Below are 17,521 nucleotides of genomic sequence, written 5' to 3'. Positions count from 1 at the left end.
CTCTGAAATCAATAAAAATATTAAATTGGGCCACGGGAGCTCCGGCTCAGGGTCCGGAGGAACATGGACTGCGACAGTGCACCCACAGGACCCAGTGGATGCCGGACCTGTACGCACATGCTCAGTAAGCAAGCTCTTTAAACATGGGGTTTCTTTCCTTCCTTCCAAGTGGCCAGTTTGCAAAGGTCTCTTGCATCCGCCATTATTTAACCAGAAATGCCCCTGAGGGTAAGGCAGTGTGGCCTGGCACGCGGAGCCCACCCAGCCCTCTCTACGCTGCTGCTCACCGGCTGGGCGGCTGACTTTTCATTCCCATTCCTGCAGGTTTAGAATTCCTTATCTGAAAAAAAAAATTAAAAATCCTAATTCCCATTTTCTTGTCTTGCCAGGTGGCTGAGGGGAAAGTCCGAGGTCACGGTAGGCTGTGGCTTGGCAGGTGGAGGAGCCTGTTCCCTGCTCCTCCTTTTCTGGTAACTGCCCTCTTCTCTGCGTGGGCGCGGAAGGTGTGCGGGCCTGGGTTCCCGTCCACAGGGCTCCCCGCTTGTCCCTCTGTCCCTCACAGAGTCCACTTGCCGCTTCTTCGCCTGCTGGAGGGGCGGTGTCTCCCACCTCCTCCCACCTCCTCGGCTGCCTGGACTCCGGTCTGTTAGCCTCTTAGCGGGCTGCTGGCAGTCCTCGCGCTGCGGGCATGCCGCTCAACTCGCGTTTCTTGTTGAGGGAGACACTTGCTCCATGACATCATTTCACTTTCCTGTCAACAAAGCCATGCATACCTGCTCCTCCACCCACCTCCGCCCGCCCCTTCCCTCCACCCTGCAGCCCAGCCGCTGGCTCTGTGCTGGGAACACGTGGGACAAAAATCAGGTCAGCACATTTGCGAGGTGGAGCCGGCCCCTGAATGGCCCAGAGGTAAGGCCCTAGGGATCCATGGAGCTCAGTAAACAAGCTCTTTAAAGCTTTGGGGTTTGACATCTAAAGCCCTCTGTCCCCCGGGGCAGGGGCAGGGGCCAGGGCAGGAGCAGGAGGAGGAGCACCCACAGTGCAGGCAGCCAAGCAGAGCCATCTCCACAACAGAAAGTCAGTCTCCCACCCCCCCCCCTCCAGTCCTGCCCCCGCCTTGGGCCTCAGCTCGAGAAGAACCCCCCATCCTTGGGTCCTCCAGCATCTTCAAGGCCCCCATTCTCTGCACAGCAGGAGCCCCCACGGTTACCTGCCTGGGGTCAGGGCCTGGCAACGCTCCATGGTAACAGTGAGCTGAGTGGGCGCCTCAGCGCCTTTGCCTATGAAAAGGGGAGGGCTCCTTCCCTGGGCGTTACCATCAGGGCCACAGGGCAGAGTGGTCTTGGTGGGGAAACGGCTTCTGCAGAGGGTGGCTCTGTTCCCAGAACACACTGCACCAAGCAGGCCCTGCCATTTCCCCGCCTGTGGCCACCTGCTGGGGATGCTCAGGAAGGTGTGGGGACCAGTTGGGCAGGTCCCCAGGAAGCTGACTCTTTGCCTTGGATCACCAGCTGGTCCACAGCCTGCTGGCACCACACCCCGTGTGTCAGCCTCCGGGAGGCTCACTGGCCTGTTCTGCTGTGTCTCCGACCATCTTATCCACATGTTACGTTGGGCACAGGCGGTGTGCAGAGCAGATGCCCCCGAGAACCTGCCCTGTGGACCTCCTGCCCCCTCGGCAGCGACTGCACCCGGCGCTCACCTGTCCCGGCACCGTCTCAGTGAATTTCCTGTATCAACGCATGTGGTTCTCACCTAACCCAGTGAGGTCTGAATTTGCTCAGCAAAAATGTACTGAGTGCCTGCTCTCTGCGAAGTTCGGTTCCAAGCACACAGGAAACAGCAGCAAACAAAGCATATAAAATCCCTGCCCCTGTGGAATGTGCTAGAAGCAGCCCGTGTGGCCGTGATGAGCAGAAGCTCAGGGCGGTTAGACCACGAGCCATGGGGGGGTGGGGGGGAGGCGGTATCATGCCACTTAATAAATGGGGAGACCGAGGCACAGATGTGCCCAGGTTACCAGGCTCATTGCACCCAAGTATTCTGACCACAGGGCCCCCCATCCGCACAAGTGAAGAGGCCTCGCAAGCATCTTCCCACGAAGGACGGGGCTCTGCAGCCACTCCTGCCTCTGCCATCCTTGTCCTTTCACAGCCCTTGAAAAACACAAAAACTGTGTCTGGCTCTCGGGGCACAAACCAGGTGCAGGGTGACTTTTGCTGGCTCTAAGCCACCAGCTTTGGCACTTTCCGAGTTAAGTCAGATCGTCTCAAAACCCCGCAGATGTGAGATGGACGGTATCACTTCCATTTCACAGGCAAGAAAACCAAGGCTCTGAAAAGCGAGGTAACTCGGTGGTCATCGCAAACAGTAAGGATTCCAGGCCGGTCTGTCTGGGTTGACAAGATGGGGCGCTTTTTCCATTCTGCCCGATGGGGCTGACTTTTGACACTGTATTCTCAAACCCGTGATTTAAAATACAACATTCGTCATTCCTCCAAGAAATTAAACACGGGATCGCCATATCCAGCACTGTCACCTCTGCGGACATGCTCAGAACCACGGAGAGCAGAGCCTGGAACAGATATTCGCACACCCACATCCATAGCAGCGTTGTTCACAACAGCCAGAGGTGGAAGCCACCCCAGTGCCACCAGCAGGTGCGCGGGTAAACAAAGGCGGCATCTATACACAATGGGTATTATTCAGCCATAAAGAGGAAGGACATTCTGACACAGGCTACAACACGAAGGAACCTTGAGGACATTATGCTGAGTGAAATAAAACAAATTCTGTGTGATTCCACTTACACAGGTTCCTGAAATAGCCCTGCAGAACATGAGTCATCGCAGGCGTGCCTGTCAGCTCAGGAACTGACCCAGAACACACACCGCAGAGCTCACAGGGACACCGCGGGAGGCCGGTGCTCATTGGAAAACTAAACTTAATGAATCATTATAGTTATTATTTATTGAGCTCTTATTATGTGTCTGTACTGCACGTACTCTACTGGTGATATTTCCTTCCCACAGCCTCCCGGTGAGGACACCACCACCCCACTTCCCAGATGAGAAGGCTGAGGTCTCAAAGGGTCATGTGACCCACCAGCACCAGTCAGTTGGTTGGAAGGCCCACTCCGGGGCCCCTCCTCAGTCTCTAACACAATGGTTTGACCTCTGCCCTTTGAAGGTGCCATAGGTTTTGGAAGTACAGTGGGGCCGTGACTTACGAGTGTCCCGACTAACGAGTTTTTTGAGATACCAGCTGTCTCTCCACCGATTTTTTGCATTGAATTGATAGAGTAATTTGAGTTAACGAGCTCCTTAATGAACTTGGTCTCGGAACAAATTAAACTCGTAAGTCAAGGCCCCACTGTACACAAAAGCTGTTCAGAGCCAAGGCAAGTGGGTGAGCCGCTTCATGATATTGTTGTGAGTTAAAAAGCACAACTAAAAAAAGTGAGATGTGCCCTGGCCAGCATTTCTCAGTGGTTAGAGCATCGGCCCACACACCAGAGGGTTGTGGTTTTGATTCCGGTCAAGGGCACATACCTGGGTTGCAGGTTCAATCCCCAGCCCAGTCGGGGTGCATGTGGGAGGCAACCAATCCACGTGTCTCTCTCTCATCAATGTTTCACTCTCTCCCCCCTGTCCCCCACACCTTCCACTCTAAAACTCAATGGAAAAAATATCCTCAGGTGAGGGTTCACACACACACACACACACACACACACACACGAGCCGTTTTAGCAAGGGACCAGGGCTGTCAGCGTAGTTCCTACACTGGCTCTGGAAGCAAAGCTCAATCAGAGAGACTCCGAGATGCTTGTGAGAGTGGCAGCGCCTTCTGACCCAGTGGGAGTCCCTACCCCAAACCATGGCTCCGGAAGCATTGGGTTGACTTAGATCAGGTTCTCGGTGGTCTGTCCCGTCCCTGGCTGAGCACTGCAGGGGACACAGAGCTGCCTGCCCCCAGGAGAAGGCCACGGGCAGGAGGCGGGGCCACACTGAGGGGGGAGAGTGTGCCAGGTGGGGTGCAGGAGTGTAGCAAAGCCAGGGATGAGGGTTTCTGACATGGCAACCGTCTCACAGCCACAGCTGTGAGAAGAACCACACGTGAGGAAAAGTGCTCCGGGACCGTGGAGAAAGCAGGATAGGGTGGGTGGTGCTGATGGGAAAGCAGAGACGAGATTGGTGGCGAGAGGAGAGACAATGCCAGGAGCACAGCTTCCAGGCCGGCTCGCTGAAGGAAGGGGTCTTTCAGGGTGTGGACCGCCTGGCGGCCCGCGGGGGGACCAGCCAGGAGGGTATTAAATTGTTTCCCTCCAAATACCTGCCCGTCTCCTGACCTCCGGCACCTGGGTGCGACCTTGGGTCTTCACAGATGTTGAGTTGGGATTGAGTGTGGGCCCTAAATCCAGTGCGACTGGTGCCCGTCAGTGAGAAGGGAGATTTGACACAGACATGCACAGAGGTGGGACGATGTAAGGAGACGTCCAAGGAGAAGGCCGGGTGGAGACGGGGACAGGGGTGCTGGAGCCGGCCATGAGCCAAGGAGTGCCGGCAGCCCAGACATTGGGAGTGAGGCCTGAAGGTTCCCCCAGATCCTTCAGAAGGAGCACGGCCCTGCCCACACATCAGTTTTTATTTCTGTCCTCCAGACTGTGAGCGAATAAAGTTTCCGTTGTTGAAGCCTCCCGGGTGGTAGAATTTGTTGTGACAGCCACAGTGCGCCAAGGCAGAGGGTAACAACAGCTCGCTTCCAATTTCTGGGAGTTGGACACAAAAGCGGATGTGTCCTGTGGTTGAGCCCAGGGATGAGTCTGCCTAGAGCAGGCCACCCTTCCCTCCACACTCCCCCCGGAGCAGCGGGGCCCTGAGGGCCCCTGTGGGGGCCTGGCTGCAGGAGAACCCCATGCACACCCGAAGGAGGCATGTTGCGGTGTGTGAGCAGGACAGTGAGTGATGGGCGGGGCCCAGCTTATGGCGGGAGAAAGCTCCCAAGCTCCTTTGCTGCTTAAATGCCAGCATTTGGTTCCACTGGGAAAGAAAACGAGTCTGAAGACGACGGCAGGAAGAGATCGGGGCCAGAGGCACCGTCTCCATCTCCCCCGCTGTCTGTCGCCAGTCCGACCTGTTGGAACCCCTCACTTGTTAATTGGCGGCTGGCTGTGCAGCAGTAAATCCACCTGTACCGACTCATAAACCTGCCAAAGGCAGGAGATGATTCCGCCTTAGTCACGTCCGCCTGTGCTCAGACTTGAGCCTGCCCAGTGACCAGGGCACGGGGGCGCCGGACACAGCAGCGGGGAGCTCTCGGCCCCCGGGGTGCCTGCCCAGGGGCGCACACTGGGCTTGCCTTTCTAAAACCAACTCCGCAGCAACGCCCGCATGTGCTTGTGCTGAATTTCTCCTGAGAGGAGGGACTGTCGTTTTCAGACTATTATTTCTTCCTTTTTAAATCTAATTTGATAATATTGTTTAAAAGGTCAAATAGTGCTGCAGGGCTTGTGATAAAGAGGCTATCACTGCACCCCTTCCTACCTCTAATTCCCTCTCCCTGCAGCCACCTGCTTTCAAGCCTCTTATTTGTTGTTTAATCATTACCTCCTCATTTAAACTAATATAATTATCCTATTGTTCTGGGTATTTTTTTAGGTCATGTACCACCCCCCCCTCCCCGCCTCTTTTACTCTACCCACCATTTTCACAATTTACTCACATCAAATCTTTGGCCAAATCAATGTTTAATGTTGACATCATTATGACTCCTTAAATGTTCTTGCAACGAAGCCACTTAGGGCACCAAGATTATCTTTCCTTTCTTGTGCAACTTTTTGTTTTTTTCTGGAGTTAACAATTGCCTCACTTTTTCATTCACATAAATTTTTTATATACCACTGAGCAATTGTTCCCCAAATTATCTGACAAAGCTGGAAAATTCATCAAAAGTCAAACACATCAAGTCATCATTCATTTTCCATTTTGTTCTGTTGTTTATTTTTCCCGCGGAGAGATCCGTTCCGGAGCCCTGGGTTCTCCTGGTGGTGTCTGGATGGCTGGCTCCGGGAAGTGGTTATGGGCCTGGGTACTTCAGTTTCTTTGTGGAGGGCCGCCTCCTCTACCACTTTCACGTACTGACTCAGGTCTTCTCCAGCCCAGGACACGGGGAAGGAGGGCAGGCCACCTGTGGGACCACACCCACTGGGAAAGGGCAGCTCCCTCAAGGGGAGGGACACTGAGCTCCCTGGGGACAGTGCTGGCCCTACGCTCAGAGCCGATGCCAGGCAAGGGACCCCGATCATCAGCATAAAGGGAACACTGGTTGGTCACTTACTGTGGGCTAAGTAGCATGTGTCTATTTCACAAGGCCGCCCTGAAGGAGCTGTGACGTCATCTCCATGCGTAGTGAGGTGGCAAAGCCAGGCTTCCAACATACTGGTACTGCCTTCAGCCCCTTCGCTGGCCAAGTTCAGAGCCAAGGTCCCGGTCAGGGCCCAGGACCAGATAGGACAGGACCACTTGCCCAGTGGGATCAGCCCGTGTTCACGTCCCACTTCAACGCCCTTCCAAGCACAGTTAGGGGGTGACTCAGCCCCCACGGGAAATGCTCACACGCGTTCCAGCTGCCAAGGAAGGTGCTAGCCAACGTGTGGGTGCTCTCTCCTCGCTGGAGGCCTCCAGGGGAGACCCTGCACCTCCCCCACTCCACATGGAGACAGCCCTGAGGGCTCGGGCTGGCCAGTACACCTGCTAAAAATAGTTCCGGCCCGCAGCCAGAATCAATACCATCATCCTTTCCACACCAGGTATCAGCACCGTGGACAATGGAATCATTCACTGCCACGGTCTCCCCCACGCAGCCTTCCCTGGGCAGAGGGAAGCTCTCAACGCTGGATGTGGCTGCTGGAATTCCCACCACGGCTTCCAAACACTTGCCCGTGGCAGGAGGGCTGACCCGTGATCACAGCTCAGGCCCAGGAGAGGAGCTAACCCAATGCGTGTTTTAAAATGCATAGCTCTGAAATTCACGTGTTTGTTGTTTCAAATCAACAACAAACAAATCAACAACAAATAGGTAAAGTAAGTCTGTGAACATGGTCTACAAAGGGCTTCTTTATTTGTAAAACAAATTCTCAGCAGGCAAACCTTTTGAGTCCTGAGAATATACTCAGTTTCTCAAAATTTGGATGGACGAGCCACTGGCTCATAAACTAGACAGATAAGCTAGACAGATACTATCCCTATTCGAGGTAGTATTTGAAAGCCATTCTCCACGCCTGATGCATTAACTCCCCCGTGTTTGTTTCCCAGGGCTGCTTTAATAAGTGCCCCAAACTGGGAACTTAGCCCACAGAAATTTACCCTCATATCTAGAGACCAGAACTCCCAAACCAGGGTGCCGGCAGCGCCAGACGCTCCCTGAGAGCTTTGGGGCGTCCTGCCTTGCCTCTTCATGCACCCTCGGCTTGCAGATGGGACTGCAGTCACATGGCTGCCATCATCCCTGTGCTTTCCCATCAGCCCCCTCTGTGTACGTCTGTCTCCGTCCACATTTCCCCTTTTTATAAGAATGCAAATAGTATTGGGTGAGGACCACCCTGTAGACTTCATTTTCATTTTGTCACCTCTGTAAAGACTGTCTCCAAATAAGATCACATTCTGAGGTTCAGGGATCAGAATCCTAACTGGTCTTTTAGGGGCACATAACTCAACCCATAGCACTGCCCAGTTCCCAGTGGGGGAGCAGAGGGGAGCGAAGGGGGAGAGAGCAGTAGGAAGGCGGAGGAGCCCTGCCTGCTCTGGGCCCGCCCGGTTCATTTCTGTGGTGAGTCAATAAAACATGCCGGGCAGACAGATCACAGGGCATCAACGTGCAGAGCGAGGGCCCAACATCACGGCTGTGCCAAACGGCAGCGGCCAGAGTGTTAAGTGCAGGAGACACCTTCCTGAGATTTGTTTGTGAGGCAACCGGGAGCTAACCTCAGTCCAGCCACCTCTCTGCCTGGGCCAAGTTCTAGGTGGGTCACTGACCCTGGACTAGCAGTGTTGGCTGATGGATGGACTCCCCAGCACGTGGAGAGCCGGCACACCGAGGTCGGCGCCCTTGCCAGGGGAGTGGGAAGTGTTCACTCCAGGTTAAGGGCGGGGCCTGTGCGCAGGATGGACCACTGTGCGTGAATGATAACAGACTGTGCACAAACCCACCAAAACCGTCCCCCAAAGGGGGTCCTGAGCGCACACTCCTGGAATGGCCGAGAGCTTCACAGTTCAACATACTCCGCATTCATGTACAACTTCTAAATGCTGCAGCTCAGAGAAGGTGTACGGCCCACGGCACGTGGACTTGGCTGGCAGGCTTGCGCTGTGTCTTTCCTTGAAGCCGCCCTTGCCGCTCATCACAGAGGCTGAGCCCTGCACCCTGCATCTCCCAGGCAGCCCGTCGGCTGGCTGTGGCCAGGCTGGGACGAGGGAGGCGCTGGCCAGCTGGAGGGCGGAAGGGAGAAGCTCTCTGCTGGGGCGGCATCTACCTACAGCATTGCAGTCACTGTCCCATGGCCTCGAGCTCCGCCCCCACCAAACAGGCCTCCTGCTCTACCGTTTTGGAATGTGTGGGTGAAGGGTATCTTGGCCCTCTGTCCTGGCCAAAACCCTTCCCTTCAACCAGGGGGTGGGTGTGCAGGAGTGGCTGTGAGACTCAGCCCGGCCGATAAGAAGTAAGGGGACGTCGCCGAGGGCTTCTGGACGCGGTAGCATCCTGTGACGAGGAGCTGTGATAAGGGAAGCCCCTTGGCCGCCTGCCCCTTCTTCCTGCATTGGATTGTCCTGGAAGGATGTGCTTTCCACTGTGGGGAAAGCCACGAAAACCTCACCACTCAATGCCCTGCCTCCAGACTTTATGAGGAAATTAAAAATACTGTTTCAGCCCTGGCCGACATGGCTCGGTTGGAGCTTCGTCCCGTACACCAATAGTGGTGGGTTCAATTCCCAGTCTGGGCACATACCCAAGTTGCATGTTCAGTCTCCTTTTGGGATGCATGCCGGAGGCAACTGATCAATGTTTCTCTCTCACATCGATGTGTTTCTCTCTCTCTCAAATCAGTTATATATATGATATTTTTTCAACCTCTGAGACAGAAATTCTGTTATTTGTGGCCAAAAGCATCCTAAGCACAGCACTCTATGGCCAGAGCCATTCTGCTGATGGCAAAAGGCCAGGAGGCCAGATGGTGTGTTCTCGCTCTCTGCACTTCGTCATTCTGCGTAGAATTTGACTTTGAGACCCGACCTGACACCTGCAGACCAAGCTGCTATAAATGAAAACTTTGCCCCTTGAAATGTCCTCCTCTCCCCATTCCCAGGGGCCATAACCTTCTGTTTGTGAGATGATTCCTGGTTTCCACGGAGACCAGGACACCTGCAGTGGAGGCGGAGCTTTCTGTGGGGTCCAAGGTCGGGTCCTGGAGGTGGGGAGGCGGGGGAGGCAGATTCACAGGGCCTTCTCTTTAATGGCCTAATTATGCTCATTCACACACAGCAGTCCAGTCAGGAACTTTTTACCTAGTGGCGGGGAGACAGGTCTGCTGGGGGCTACCCTCCTTATCTTCCCAGGTTTTTCCATTGGCTCCTGGGTGTGCCTCAGCAGGGGAGCCTGCAGGCCACCGGGCTGGGAGGCCCCAGGGGAGAGGGGATGCACACTCAGCACTCCCAGGGCACCAGGTGGCACCCAAGGGGAAGCCTGCACCCAGCTCCCTCACCCCATGCGACTGGACCTGGGCAGCGGGGCCAGAGGTGCACAAAACAAGGTCCATGTCTAGAACTCTCAGACCTGCCCACTCCATGCAATGCAGCAGGCAGGTGGGCAGGAGCGGCTATGAGGCACCCACAGGATGCACTGTGCACCGCGCCTCGGAAGCAGAGCTCTCCTCACCTGTCCTGGAAGGACCATGGAGCCTGAACTCAGCTTCATCCAGCCACTTGTTCTGCGGCGGCGCCTCCCTTCCTCCCTCCTCCCCGGCGGCGCTCCTCTGGTGCTCCTCCGGCTCTCTCTCTCGCTCTCTCTCTCTCTCTCTCTCTCTCTCATCCTTGGTGGAATTCGAACCTCAGGCCCTTCAATCCCCGAGCCGATGCTCTATCCACTAAGCCAAACCAATCTGCACTCTTCTCCTCTCTCTTTTTTTAGGGCCTAAAGTAGAGGGTTTCAATCACCTTCTTTTTCTGGGAGATTCAACCAAGACCACTTGTTGACGTTAAAGCACCCACATTTGCCTCTTGTTGATCACTCAGAGAGAAAGAATTCTACAGGCCCCCTGTAGTTCAATTGTGAAATCCCTACATGAGAAGAGAGAAAAGGAGAATATGTCGTTTTTTCCATGTCTCTAATATTCAGAAATATTCCCCCGAGAAAATTGGGGAGAAGAGACAGGGAATAAGGTGATGTGTGCCTAGCTCCTGAGAAGCCTTCTCAAACTCTGAAAGAATAACAGGATAACTCCCTGTGGACTAAAAGGCATCTCTGGTCGGCCTCAGTCTTGAAGAATGTCTTGGCTTAGTCGTCCTTTTCCAGAGAGCAGGCACCTTCCATGTGCCATTTCTCTGCTCACAGGTGGTGGGCAGAACAGGGGCCCCCACGGAGGATGACACCCAACACCGGGAACCTGTGTGTCTGACTTTATATGGTTCCTTTAAGGATCTTGAGCTGGTGAGATTATCCTATACGATCCCCGTGGGGCTGATGTCATCACAGGGTCCTACTAGAGGGAGGGAGGGAGTCAGGGAAGGAGAGAGGGGACCACATGAAAGCAGAGGTCGAAATGATGCCATTGCTGGCTTTGAAGATGGAGGAAGGGGCTGATAGCCAAGGAATGTACGAGGCCTCTAAAGCTGGGAAATGCAAGGAAAGAATTCATCTTTAGCCTCTGGGGGCACCAGCCGCGCTGGCACCCTAAATTCACCCCAGCGAGGCCATTTCAGACTTCTGAGCAGCCCTGGAAGGTGATGAATGCCTCTGCTCATGTGCGGGAAGAAGCCAAGGCCCTGCTCCCAGCGCTGCCCCTGCTCTTCAGCAAACACGGACGCGATGCCCACCTCCTCCTGATCACCGGGAGTGGCGGCATTGGCTCGGTTTTGAGGAACAAGGTCAGGGCGCATCGCCCCCGGCTCCAGCAGGCCCGGGAGCTTCCCCTGGGCTGACGGTGGAGGGAGAGGCAGCTGTGAAGGCAGAAGGAGGCCACCTGCAAGGCGGAGGCCTCCAGGCCCAGGAAGGCCGCGCTCGGGTCGGCCCGGGTGACGGTTTCCTGTGGCAGGTCCCAACAGGCCGCTGCTGGCTTTGATGAATGAAGGAAAAATGTGCCCGGATGAGTAGAAGCGGTTCTGGTGACTGGGCAGCCTCAGCGCTGTGTGGCTGCGTTAACTCCGTCCCTCCCAACGTTTCCTCTCCGGATCAGAAGCCCGGCCAGCACCCACGGGACCCCAACCCTGTGTCCAGGGGCAGCTGGTCCTCTGCGTCCCCTGGGCATACCTGGCTGCTAAGTGGGGTCCATGACACTCACCCCAACAGCAGGAGGAGTTCAGTGGGAGCCTGGGTGGGGTGATTTAGTGACCCTGTGAGTCCACAGTACCCACGGCTCTTGGTCGGGAAAGGGCAAGGGGGTGGTTAACTGTGTGTCAGCTCTGCTGGGCCTTGGCGTCCAGGCATTTGTCAGACGTTATTCTGAAGTTACTAGGCGGGTGCTTTGGATGAGATTCACACTCAAAACATTGGACTTCAAGTAAAGCAGCTCCTGCCCCGCTGCCCTTGGTCAAGTCACGATGCCTGAAAATGGAAGGAGTCCAAAGTTTTATGAACTATAAAAGGCATCAGTGGTATATACCCAAAAAGATGTGCACGCAGGGACTGGAGTAAATACCTGCACACCATGCTCACAGCAGCACCATTCACAACAGACCAAAGTGAAAGCAACCCAGTGCCCATCACTGCATGAATGGACAAACGCATGTGGTCCAGCCAGCCCGGGGAACAGTACTCAGCCGTGAAAAGGCAGGCAGCACTGGTGCCTCCTACAGCGTGGGCGGACCTCTAAGTCGCTATGCGCAGGGAAAGACGACACACAGAAGGTCACCCACTGTATGACTTCATTTACATGAAATGTCAGGACAGGCCCATCCATGAGGCAGACTGGTTGGGGGGGTGAGGGGTGGGCAGTGGAAATGCTGAGGAACTAGAGAGAGGTGGTCAACAGCTTTGCAAATGTGATAAATGCTCTGGTTGTGCTCTTACAATGGCTTGTTTTCTATTGTGTGCATCTCACCTCAATACGTTGTGTGTGTTTTTTTAATTGATTCCCCAACAGAAGCAAGTCCTCTGGCTGCCAGGACCTGAAGTAACACAAGCAAACAGCTGCTTGTTTACTCTCGCAGTCCCACCAACAAAGTAGTGTGTGTGTGTGTGTGTGTGTGTGTGTGTGTGTTGGGGGGGCGGGGGGTAATGGCTCACCCTGGGAAACCAGCCCACTTTTCACACTGAGTTTTTCTTGTGTTTTGATTTGCCAGTTGTTTCATAAAAAGTATTTTTATTGGTTTTTAGAGAGAGTAAGGGAGAGGGAGAGAAACATCTATGTGAAAGTAATACATCAATCGGCTGCCTCCTGCACACCCTCTCCAGGGGGGTTGAGCTCACGACCTGGGCATGTGCCCTGACCAGGAACTGAACAAGCAACATCTTGGTGTACGGGATGACACCCAACCAACTGAGCCACCCCAGCCAGAGCTTGCCAGTTACTCTTGTGGATGTAGTAAAGTCATGGAACGCAGCTATGTGGTATGAAGGAGTCAGACTAAAGCATTCATTCATTCATTCGTTCATTCATTCATTTCCTCCGTGGGTTGAATGATGTTTATTGCACAGGGCCATGTTCCCGATGAGCAGTGTTGGTCATTTCCTGTCCCCTTATTTATAAAGGACAGTGCCCTCAGGTCCACCGCCTTCTCTGTCCCTCTATGAAGGATGGTGGGTGACGGAGGGAGCCGGCCTCGAGGAGAGTGAAAGGGAGAAGGCCGAGAGGTCCCAGCCTGGAAAGTCAGGGCGCACGTGGCCCCTGGGTGACAGTCAGTCCTGGGAGGAGGGTGCAAACAGGCCAGACCTGAGGCTCAGATCTCTCTATGATGATAAAGGTCCCACGGAAGGAAATGGAAGGTGTGGTCCATTCACCTTAGCAGGTTGGGCACCACCCACCAGGCCAGACCTCAGGCAGCATTGCCAATCCCTCCCACTGCCCAACATGGCCACCGGAAAGAGCTGGGTTTGCCTGGTTGCATGGGGGCAGCTGGAGGAAACCTGGTCAGGGCCTCAGAGAGAGACCAGGCTTCAGGCCTCCTGTGGTCAGAGGCGGAGGCCTTTGCTTCCTTGGGAGGCTAATCCGGAGTCTGGGTGGAGGGCAGCGAGCAGGAGGAACAAGCTCATTAGGGAGGCCCCACCCAGTTACTCAGCGCCAAGCAAACACGGATTATTCCCACTCGGGGCTAAAGGAACGAGAAGGAACGTTCCCTGGTTACGCTGCCTTCCTAAGAAGCCACCATGGGCCTCTGCTGTTTATCTGCGTGGAAAGAGAAATCGGTGTGGAGTAATTCCTAAGCCAACCCTTCAGTTCTAAATCAATGGAGCAGGTCTTCGGGGTCAGGGAAGTGGTGCATCAAGCCATAAAGTTCTCCGCACCCAGCCCAGTCGGCTGCCGTAGAATGTTGAACTGATGTTGAAACTCAGGGCAGCTGCCCTAAAAGGCCACGGCAGAGCCCTGTGATTCCTGTAACTTGGGATCCATCAGAGAGAAGGGTCTCCCGCCATCACACCCTCCCTGTCCCTCCTTTTCCATCCCATCAGCAGCCAAACGTAGGCAGCATTTTCAGTCTTTCTTACATTGATGTGCTTGCTTTTTAATTACATCAGCGAGAATTCACCGTGTAAAACAGTGGTTCTCAACCTTCTGGCCCTTTAAATACAGTTCCTCATGTTGTGACCCAACCATAAAATTATTTTCGTTGCTACTTCATAACTGGAATGTTTCTACTGTTATGAATCGTAATGTAAATAAATATCTGATATGCAGGATGGTCTTAGGCCAGTGATGGCGAACCTATGACACGCGTGTCAGAGGTGACACGCGAACTCATTTTTTCAGTTGATTTTTCTTTGTTAAATGGCATTTAAATATATAAAATAAATATCAAAAATATAAGTCTTTGTTTTACTATGGTTGCAAATATCAAAAAATTTCTATATGTGACACGGCACCAGAGTTAAGTTAGGGTTTTTCAAAATGCTGACATGCCGAGCTCAAAAGGTTCGCCATCACTGTCTTAGGAGACCCCTGTGAAAGGGTCGTTCGACCGCCAAAGGGGTCGCGACCCACAGGTTGAGAACCGCTGGTGTAAAACGACAAAAAGTCAAGAAACCAGACCTGGTTGCCCACCTCCTCATCCAGCTCTCCCCCCGCAGGGCAGCCACACTCAGAGCTTGCAGCCCTTGCCCCTCGGGTTCACCCAGCACGTGCCTGCACTGCGGTCTGCCTGCTTCAGGTATTCATTTCCGGCAGTGGAAGGTGGAGACGTAGCTCTTTCACAAGGACCCCGCCCACACCCACAGCCACCAGCAGAGTTATGCCATCGTTGACAATGAAATAAAAATTCACTGTTTATAATATACATCACTCTGACTAGGTCAGCATGGTCAGACCCACCCCCTGCCTGTGTGCACTAAAGTGAAAACTTTCCTACTACACAGCTAGAAACGTCACATAAAATGTGAGAATTCTTTTTTTTAAAATATATTTTATTGATTTTTTTACAGAGAGGAAGGAAGAGGGATAGAGAGTTAGAAACATCGATGAGAGAGAAACATCGATCAACTGCCTCCTGCACACCTCCTTCTGGGGATGTGCCCACAACCAAGGCACATGCCCCTGACCGGAATCGAACCTGGGACCCTTCAGTCCGCAGGCTGATGCTCTATCCACTGAGCCAAACCAGTTAGGGCGGGAATTCTTTTAAATGACTAGCTAAACACACCGGGAAGAGTGGGGATGAAATCTCCAGGGGTCAACGGAGAAGAGAGAAAGAAGACCAGCCTGGGGAATACCGTGCTTCAGACCGTGAGACTGCCCTGATCTCTACCAGCGGAGCTTAGGTTAAACATCCCGGGGGCAGGACAGAAGGCTGGGGCTATGTGGGGCTGAAGGGTCCCCAGAGGGAATATAGCCGCCTACCAGCAAAAAAAGAGAAGACCCAAAAGGGTGTCTATCTCAGCCTGGGCCCCGGCTTGAAAACGAAAAAAACAAAAAGAAAAAACAAACAAACAAACAAACAAACAAAAAACCCTTGAGAAATTTGTAGTGATTGACCCGTCGTCTTCAGGTTTGGGATTATAATGTATACAACCTACTTAGTCTGTAGTCCGGCACCACACAACCCAGAAACCAGCATGAAAGTGACAACAGGCTGGCAATGCCAGGAATCTTCCAAACCCAAACTCTCACAGTAAAGGCATATCCTCAGCCCAGACATGAAAGATTCCCACAGGTAGAACCCTGCTGAAAATGAGCTCGCAATCCAAAACTATAAAACACGAGGGAACAGTCCCCCAGCAGACCCAATAAACAGAGAAATGAGGCCCCTGAGAACCTCAGGTAACAGGACTATCAGGTTATGGCTTAAACAGGCATGTTCAAAATGATTATAGATGTAAAACAAGGAATAGAACACAGACACCGCTGGGGGCAAACAGGCCGATTCCGAAGCAATGAAGTGAAGATTTTAGAGAGGAAAACAATAGCGAGTGAAATAACAATCTGGACCGTACGATAAGTACAAGTAGAGGCAGCCCTGGTGTCCCACCGTCAGCTCCACTCAGCAACTAGAAGACATAGCTCCTGTGTCAGGTCAATTATGCAGAAAGTAGCTCGGGGAGGTAAACAGATGGGAATCTACAGGAAGCTGAGAACTGAAAGAGAAGATGAAAAGGAGTTCTAGATGAAAAAGCACTTTCTCCGAGTGATGGCGTCATTCTCTGGCCTTCCAGCTCCTCCTTGGCTGGCTGAGTGTGCAGCCTCAGACTGAGTCCCCCGCCACCCCCTGGAAGCTTTAATGTCACCTCTCCATACCCGTTCTGAGGTTCCAGGGCCGCCTCTCCGTCCCGGGTCTGACGTTCCAGGGCCACCTCTCCGTCCCGGGTCTGACGTTCCAGGGCACTGTCCTCCGGTCATCGCACACAACCGAGACTTGTGTCCTTTCGTTTGAGGATGTCTTCTTCCTCTGCTCCTGGAACTCCCAGCGTTGGGACGTTGGGCTCCTGGAATGATTCTGACCTTCTTCCCATCTTTTAAAAGTTTTATTTCTCTCATATTAAATTTTTTTTCAATTTCTATTCTCTAAATGTTCACACACACACACACACACACACACACTCACTCCGGTTCTGGTTCCCATTTATTTAAAATCTTCTTTTATTTCTCTGAGATCATTGTAAATTTGTAAAAGTTTTCTCCTGACCTGACCCATGCTTTGTTTGCTTTCTCTGATGTTTTTAACTCTGCTCGTTGGGTTGGTTGGGGACAGTGTCTTGGTCTTTCATGGGAGGGGTCTTCTCTGTGTCTAGTGGGCTCACTGTTCATTTTCCAGCCTGGAGTTAGTAGCAGACGTTGGAAATCCCGTGTGCATGGGTGAGGCTCATCAATGGGTGAGTGTTACTGCAGGACGATGGGGGCAGGACCTTTAAGTGTCAGGGCCGCAGATGTCTTCCTACTTGGAGGTGCTGGGTGCTGAGAGAAGGGAGAGAGGCTGCAGGGTGGGGGTGGCTCAGTTCTCACCTTCACGTACATAGATCAACCTCATTCATCCTATTGAACTCCTTCCCAACCCCAGGCCTGCAGTCACCAAGTCCAGGCCTGGCTGATTCAAACGTGACCGGCTTTGATGGAGTGGGGGCAGGGCGGGAGGCCCAGCCGGGGAGAGGCAGTGGGGGAGAGGCCTGGTCTCCCTGCTCCTGGCGGAGACGCTCAGCGCTCCCATTTCTCTACCATCTCCTCTTCTCCCCTCAGAGTCTGGTGCCTTCACCCCCGAAGAGTCACATCATTATTGTCAGATTCAACCATCATGCATTGCTCTATCAAACGGCCATCAATGTGCGAAGTGCTTGTTCTCAGTGTTTGAGCTTCTCTCGTTGGGGACCAGGAACAAACAGTCACCGACCACGTGGCCGGCACACATCTCTCCACGTAAGTGTCAACCAGGCCACGGCTGGCCCATGGGTGACAACTTCCAGGAACTGCCCGTCAGGCTGAGAACCACCTCAGCACGTGGGCCAGGGGACCTCCTCACAACACACCTCTGCCCCATCACTGGATGAAGGGGAACCCCAGACGCCCGCCTCTGCCGTTCCTGTGAAGGGTGCTTGTAAGTCCCTCCTTGGGACACGTCCTCGGTGCCCGCCCTCTCTCCTCCCTCCCCAGATCCTTCCTTCAGGATGAAGG

The 17,521-nt window shown here is 53.7% G+C and overlaps 1 long non-coding RNA gene across 2 annotated transcripts; it reads left to right on the top strand.

The window, feature by feature from the left end:
- The first annotated feature begins 417 nt into the window (after positions 1 to 417).
- Positions 418 to 2,975, top strand: LOC111823945. 2 transcript variants are annotated; one of them, XR_002827050.1, is made up of 2 exons: positions 418 to 909; positions 2,318 to 2,975. It is a non-coding gene; the product is annotated as an uncharacterized LOC111823945 (long non-coding RNA). The 2 variants fall into 2 exon arrangements; XR_002827049.1 differs by lacking the exon at positions 418 to 909 and adding an exon at positions 1,122 to 1,768.
- Positions 2,976 to 17,521: the final 14,546 nt, after the last annotated feature.

Source organism: Myotis lucifugus, unplaced genomic scaffold (assembly GCF_000147115.1).
Source record: "Myotis lucifugus unplaced genomic scaffold, Myoluc2.0 scaffold_761, whole genome shotgun sequence".
Taxonomy (NCBI): domain Eukaryota; kingdom Metazoa; phylum Chordata; class Mammalia; order Chiroptera; family Vespertilionidae; genus Myotis; species Myotis lucifugus.
Note: the sequence above shows the minus strand (reverse complement) of the source record. Positions and strands in the feature narration are given on the sequence as shown.